General features: G+C 41.2%; 1 pseudogene; it reads left to right on the forward strand.

The window, feature by feature from the left end:
- The window catches only part of LOC115099423, a 30,477-nt pseudogene extending 23,120 nt beyond the window's left edge, over window positions 1-7,357 (forward strand).
- Window positions 7,358-7,951: the final 594 nt, after the last annotated feature.

Consider the following 7,951-nt stretch of genomic DNA (forward strand, 5'->3'; position numbering starts at 1 on the left):
ATATGTTGGAAGTCGCGATGCGTTGCACATCATCACTTTTTTAAGTTAAAAAAAAAAAGTTGCGTTTTACATATGCGTTCAAAACGAATGCACACCCCTACTTAGCAAGACCCCCAAGGTATAACTTGGCACTCATTTTAGCTTCCATATCCCTGACTCTACACCTTGGGAGGTTTGTTGCCATTTAGTCTAACTACCATACCCCAAGATGCTATACCTGGGGGATCTTGCTGATGCTTTGCCTAGCTGATATGATCTTGACACACTTTGGTGGTCTTGGTGTCAATCTGCCTTGCTGCTATACCCTTATGCTACACCTTTGGAGTCTAGATGCCACACTTCATTGCTGCTATACACCTTATGCTACTCCTGAAGGTCTTGTTGCTGCATGACTAACTGCCAAGCTCCTGATGCAACACATTGGGGTTTTGCTGTCACTCTGCCTATCTGCTTCACACTTTGACTGGTGCTTTTCAATATATTTATAAATGAACTGGAAAGGAATATGATGAGTGAGGTAATCAGATTGTCAGATGATACAAAATTATTTCAAATATTTAAATTATAAGCGGAATGTGATAAATTGCAGAAGGACCTTGCAAGTCTGGAAGATTGGGCATCTAAATGGCAGATGAAATTTAATGTGGACAAGTGCAAGGTGATGCATATAGGGAAAATAACCCATGCTGTAGTTACACGATGTTAGGTTCCATTTTAGGAGCTACCACCCAGGAAAAAGATTTTGGCATCATAGTGGATAATACATTGAAGTCCTCGGCTCAGTGTGCTGTGGCAGTCAAAAAAGCAAACAAAGTTAGGAATTATTAGGAAGGGAATGGTGAATAAATGGAAAATGTCATAATGCCTATGTATTGCTCCATGGTGAGATCGCACCTTGAGAGCTGATTTCAATTCTGGTCACCGTATCTCAATAAAGTTATAGTTGCGCTGAAGAAGGTACAGAGAAGGGTGACAAAAATGATAAATGGGATAGAATAGCTCCCTTATGAGGAAAGGCTAAAGGCATTAGGGCTGTTCAGCCTGGAGAAGAGACGGCTAAGTAGGGATATGATAGAGGTCTATAAAATCGTGAGAGGTCTAGAACGGGTAAACGTGAATCGGTTATTTATTCTTTCAGATAATAGAAAGACTGGGAGCACTCCAGGAAGTTAGCAAATAACACATTTAAAACAAATCGGAGAAAATTCTTTTTCACTCAGTGTACATTTAAGCTCTGGAATTTGTTGCTAGAATGTGGTTTGTACATTTAGTGTAGCTGGGTTTAAAAAAGGTTTGGATAAGTTCTTGGAGGAGAAATCTATTAACTGCCATTAATCAAGGTGACTTAAGGAAAAGCCACTACTATTACTGGCATTAGTAGCATGGGATCTACTTAATGTTTGGGTACTTGCCAGGTGCTTGTAACCTGGATTGGTCACTGTGGAAACAGGAAGCTGGGCTTGATGACCCTTGGTCTTACCCAGTAAGGCAACTTCTTATGTTCTTATGTTACTCCTTTTGGATCTTGCTGACATGCTACCTTGCTGTTATGAACATTCTGCTATGCCTTGGGGGTCTTGCTGTCACTCTGTCTAGCTGACATGACTCTGATTTTACACCTATGAGGTCTTGCTGCTTCTCTGCCTTGCTGCTATACCTCTTAGGCTTCATCTTGTAAGTTTTACTGTCACTCTGCTTTGCTGCATCCATGGCCATGATTCTACATCGTAGGGGGACTGCTGCCAACCTGCCTAGCAGTTATGTCCCTGACTCTACACCTTGGAAGACTGTATGCATCCCTGTTTGATGTTTGGATTCCAGCCTAGTTATTCTACCCTACTTCTCTCTTGATTATGTTGGCGTATTTTATCCACAAAATAAAATAGAAAAAAAAGTAGAAATTTCTCCTTCCATCCCCTTCTTATCTGGCTCAATGTCTTGCTGTTTATGTCTGCTACTATTGCTTTATGGCCTGTTCCTGGCTTTCTCATGGTGACTTGGAGAATAGATGCTATTATGAGTTAAATTATACTGTTTTGTGGTGCCTTGGGGAATTCATACAACTGTTGATGTTGCCTTAACTGCTCTCTTGGTATATTCACTGCTTTTGGCTGTTCAGCCATCTACCATGATGCCCTGAGATTTTGATGCTTCTGTACTGTTTGTGATACCCAGCTCACATGCTACACCTTTATGGGTTTGCTGTTTCTGAACACACATTCTATGCGTTAAGAGTTTTGATTCCTCTGCGCTGTTTGTGATAGCAACATAGGGACATAATAAATGCCATGCTGAGTCAGACCAAGGTCCACTGAGCCCAGCAATCTCTCTCTAACAGTGGTTCTATTATATTCCCAGATGTAAGCGCTGGCTTTCCCAAGACTACATGGCTAATAACTGTTTATGCACTTTTTCTTCAGGAACCTGTCCAATCCCCCTTATAACCCCAATATATTAGTTGTTTTGACCATGTCCTCTGGCAACACATTCCATATCATGATTGTACACTGAGTGAAAAAATATTTTCTATGATTTTGTTTTAAATCTGAGGGTTGCTTCTTTCATGGGGTGTTCACTAGTCCTAGTGTTGTTTGAAAGAGAAAATAACTCTTCCCTATTTACCCATTCCACCCCATTCATGGTAATATAAATTTCAATCATATTCCCTTTCAGTCATCTCTTTTCCAATCTAAAGAGCACTAATCTGTTTAGCCTTTCTTCTTAAGAGAGCTTTTCCATTCCCTTTATCATTTTGACACCCTTCTTTGTTTCTTTTCTATGTCCGCTATGTCTTTTTTGAGATGGGCAACCAGAACTGCATACAATACTCAAGGGGCAGTTGCACCATGGATCCAAAGCCATTATGACAGTCTCAGTTTTGCTTTTTATTCCTTTACAAATAATTGCTAACATTCTATTTACCTTTTTGACCAGATTCAAGGTATTGAGAACAAGTACTCCGAGGTCCTTTTTCCTGGGTTGTGAATCCTAGCACAGAACCCAGCATCATATATTTATATTTGGGATTATTATTCTCTTTCTGCATTACTTTGCACTTGCCCATATTAAATTGCATCTGCCATTTAGAACTCCTAGTCTCACAAGGTCTTTCTGCAGTTAATCACAATCTACTGCCATTGTAATGACTCAAAACAATTTTGTGTCATCTGCAAATTCGGTCACATCAATCATTGTTCCCTTCTCCAGATCATTTATTAATATGCTAAATAACTACAGATCCCAATACGGACCTCTGGGGCACTCCACTAATGACCTTTCTCCATTTGGAAAAACTGACCATTTAATCTTACCTCTGTTTCCTGTCATATCCTGTTACCAATCCACAATAGGACACTGTCTCTGATCTCATGACCTCCCAATTTCCTGAGGAGTGTCACATGAGAGACTTTGTCACATGCCTTCTGAAAATCTAAATACACTCCAGCTCACTTTTGCCTGCATCTTTTTTTATACCCCCAAAAAAATCTAGTAAATTGGTAAGTAGGGATGTGAATCGGGCTTAGGACGATTGAAAATATCGGACGATATTTTCAAAATCGTCAGAAATCGGGGGCTCCCGATAAGAGAACCCCATGATTTTGTTCCTGGGGTTCTCTTATCATTTTGGGGGAGGGCGGGAAAAACGGCACACTAAAACAATCCCTAAACCCACCCCGACCCTTTAAAACTGTTCCCTTAGTTTCCCCCACCCTCCTGAACCCCCCAAAAACTATTTACAAGTACCTGGTGGTCCAGTGGAGGTCCCGGGAGCCATCTCCCGCTGTCGGGCCGTCGGCTGCCACTAATCAAAATGGTGCCGATGGCCCTTTGCCCTTACCATGTGACAGGGTATCCATGCCATTGGCTGGCCCCTGTCACATGGTAGGAGCACTGGATGGCACGCGCCATTTTTAAAGATGGCGCCAGCCGTCCAATACTCCTACCATGTGACAGGGCCTGGCTAATGGCATGGATACCCTGTCACATGGTAAGGGCAAAGGGCCATCGGCGCCATTTTTATTAGTGGCAGCCGACGGCCCCGAGAGCAGGAGATTGCTCCCGGGACTTCCACTGGACCACCAGGTACTTGTAAAAAGTTTTTGGGGGGTTCGGGAGGGTGGGGAAAGCTAAGGGAACAGTTTTAAAGGGTCGGGTAGGTTTTTTTGTTTATCGGCTCAGGGCACAGCCGATAAACAAAACCACGATCGGGCCGCCCAAAAAAAAATTAACGATGTGAATCGGAACCGGAATTGGAACTGATTCCGGTTCCGATTCACATCTCTATTGGTAAGGCATGACTTTCCTTTGCAAAACCCATTTTGACTCTCACCCAAACTATGTCTATATGGTAAGTAATTTTGTTTTTAAGAATAGCTTTGAATATTTTGCATGGCACCAATGTCAGACTCACTGGTCTCACATTCGCCACCCCTCCAGTTTTCTGGTATTGTGGCTATTTTAAATGAAAAATTGTATATCACCAGAAAAAGGTCTGCAATTTCATATTTGAGTTCCTTCAGAACTCTGGGGTGAATACCATCCAGTCCTAATGATTTGTTATTCTTTAGCCTGTCAATCTGAGTTATTACATCCTCCAGTTTCAGAGTGATTCCATCCAGTCACATAGAGACATCACCATCAAGAAATGTTTCCAGTGTGGATAGGATCTTGCCAGCCTCCCAGTATCTGAATTCAAGAAAACATAGAACAAGCAAAGGAAATCTCTGAGGGAGTGGTATAGATAACAGTGCTGAGCAGTGTGTGGATGGGCAATCTAGATAGGTCATATCGGTCTTTGCCTGCCATTATGTTTCTGTGTTTCTAAATATGACAGACTATGAATCTGAAAACACAAATCGCTGCTTGCAATTAACATGAAATGTTGTCTTTCCTTTTCTAACACAGCAGTCACACATTTAATGTGATTTTCTGTAATACGTAAATCTTATAAGAAGAAAACTAAAGTGTAGTCTACAGTCAACACTAATTTCTAATTCAGCGCACATCATTTGTAACTTAAATTTCAAAATTAGGATACATTGATAGAAATAGCACCATATAAGTACTCTTCAAAATATAGTGCAAAGATGGAGCACATTGCACCAATAAAAATTGCAAATGCATAGGTATACATCTGCATTTGATAATTGGTATACTTTGGAGTAGTCACTGGAGTATATGTTTACCTGACCCCAATTATGTGTAGATAATGAAACAAAACTCATGAAAGAATAATAACTCTGGATCTTAAATTTACAGATAAATTCAGACAAGGAACAATTCTGGACACACGTCATTTCCGATGGCTTCAGGATAGCAGTAGTTTGGAAGTATGGTGGGATTTACATGGACACAGATATCATATCCATAAAGCCTCTCCAAGAAGTAGATTTCCTGGCATTTGAGGAACTACGAACTTGCAGCAGTTCGGCATTTGGTTTTCAAAGGCACCATGAATATCTATGGGAATGTATGGAGGACTTTGTGAAGAACTATAGAGGAGCCATATGGGGACAACAAGGTCCCCTGCTGCATACCAGAGTTATAGCAAGGCGATGCGAGTTTCCAGATTTCAAATATATAAAAGATGGCACATGTAAGAATATTTCTATTTTGCACCCTGCAGCGATTAAGTCCAATTCACTATTCTAATTGGGGAAAATATTTTGAGGTCTGGGACCACAAGAACACCTTTAATAATTCATATGGCTTTCACATGTGGAATTTCATGAACAAGAGTAAGAAAAAGGTGATGGCAGGAAGCAATTCATTGGCTGAGAACCTCTTTATCAAAAACTGTCCACTTACTTATGAATTCATTTTGAAATCTACACCAGGAAAGTAAACATGGGATGGTAACTTTATTAAAGTCAATAGTTTAGTACTCATTATTCTCCACAAAATCAGAGATTTCCAATGAGCTATCTGTAAAAGTATTTGGACCTTGTAGGAAGAACTCCATAGATGTTGCATGGATAATTTCAATTCTATTTTCTTGTTCAAATCCTCAGTTTATTTTATCCCAGCTCACTCCAGGTCAACAGAACATACTGATCCAATCCTGGTTTTGGTCTGTTGCATGCATGGATTTGTAGTCTGATTGTCACATGGATTTTTCTTAGACAGAGCTACAACCCTATGCCTGCACGGGACAAAACCAGGATTGTGTGAGCTGCATGTTTCTCCCATGCATTCTATTTAAGAGTGTAACTGCCACTCCATGTCCATTCACATTATCCACTTTCTTTCTATTTACAGTTGTAACTGCTGTTCCATGTAGGTTACTCCCATGTTTTAGATTTATGGTTGCAACTGCTGATCTGTGTAGGTTACCGGATGCCTTCTATTTAGGGACCAAAAATGAAGAACATATTGGTAGGTGTATCTTGTACTTGACCACTGGATCAAATATGAAAATCAGAAACTTCTGCCTTTGAAAACCTCTGCATTGTCCTGGGGCAAATGGCCTTCTCCTTCCCTGGGCTAGGAAGACAATAACATAATACAAAGCTTGTTCACATTCTCACAAGGAATTGTACAAGTCTCTTGAAGGTCATGCTTAACACACACCTGTCAGTGCTACGTTGAGCTTGATTTTGTAGAGCTGGTACCATGGTACGATCTAAATTGGATGTTTCTGAAGTTGTTCTTCATTTTTTATTTCCAGCTCATCAACATTCTAAAGTTTGTGATACAAAGAAGACTTACCTATTGGCTCTTCTCTTAGCCTCCCCCTTTCCCTGTGGACTTGCTCTAGAGATGGTAGTATCTGTCGCACCGTACCAGTTACCCCCGTGCTTATCAATTTCCCAAACTCAAGGAAAGAAGCAGACTTTAGCAGGACTGGCCTTTCATTTCTACTACACTAGGCAGAGTTCCAAGTGTGGTAAGCAATAGAGCCAGCACTAGCATACAGACAGAACAGGTAACCATCGAGGGTGGCAGATTGCCTAGCGCAGTAAAATATATCTGCCTAGATCTTTTACATTTACATTTATTGGATTTCTAAATTGTTCAACATAAAATAGGCCTGAGCAATGAACATAGGAAACATATATAATCATAAAATGTCTCTAGCTCCTTTTCCCTGTGCCTCTATTCTTCCCCCAGTGCCTTCATTTCCTTTCTAAATGTGCTCCCTTCCCCCTCCCCCCTCTACTCACCACTGCCCTATATGCATTCTGTCTGCATGTGGGTCTATTCTCTTTCCCACAACATCTTTTCTCTGTGCCCATTCAACCACTCCCTTTCTCTGTAGCCCTGCTCCTTCTGTGTGCCTCTGCATCCTTCTGTACCCTTCCACTTCATGCACATTCCATACTTTCCCCCTTACTCCTGCTCCCTTCCGTACTCTGTACCACTGCTATCCTCCCCTGATGCACCTGTGCCCACTCTCCCTTCCTCTTTCCCTCTCTTTTGTCTCTTCTATTTGACTTCATTCCCTTTCTCCTTCCCTCTGTATTCTCATTTCCTCCTTACTTAGCTAGTCTTTTTTAAAGTGAGGCAGTCCTAGACCTAGTTGGTATTAGAAACAGCAGTAGTACTCTGTCTCTGTACATGCTCACAGTCCCAAAAGTGGTCCCCCTTCCTCTTCCAGACGGGAAAGTCGTACAGGAGGAGGTGAAATGATGAATATGGGGGCTGTGAGCACATGCTGATTTATAGTACTTGTACCAGGTCCAATGTTCCCTGCACAACTTTGCTGCTTCGAATGGTATGGGGATGGGACTGGATTTTGAGAGAATAGGTACAGGAGAAAGGATTATAGTGAGGAATGATGGAGAATAAGTATGGTTTAGAGAGAGGTGGAGATCATATGTGGAGACTGGGGAGTAGGGGATGGAGAAAGGAAACTTGCAATAAATATTGGTCTGCCTAGTATAGCTAGAAATGACAGGCCAATCTTATTAAAGACTGCTTCTTTCCTTGAGTTTGTGTTATTGATAAGCAT

The sequence above is a fragment of the Rhinatrema bivittatum genome, chromosome 9, assembly GCF_901001135.1.
Source record: "Rhinatrema bivittatum chromosome 9, aRhiBiv1.1, whole genome shotgun sequence".
Lineage (NCBI taxonomy): Eukaryota > Metazoa > Chordata > Amphibia > Gymnophiona > Rhinatrematidae > Rhinatrema > Rhinatrema bivittatum.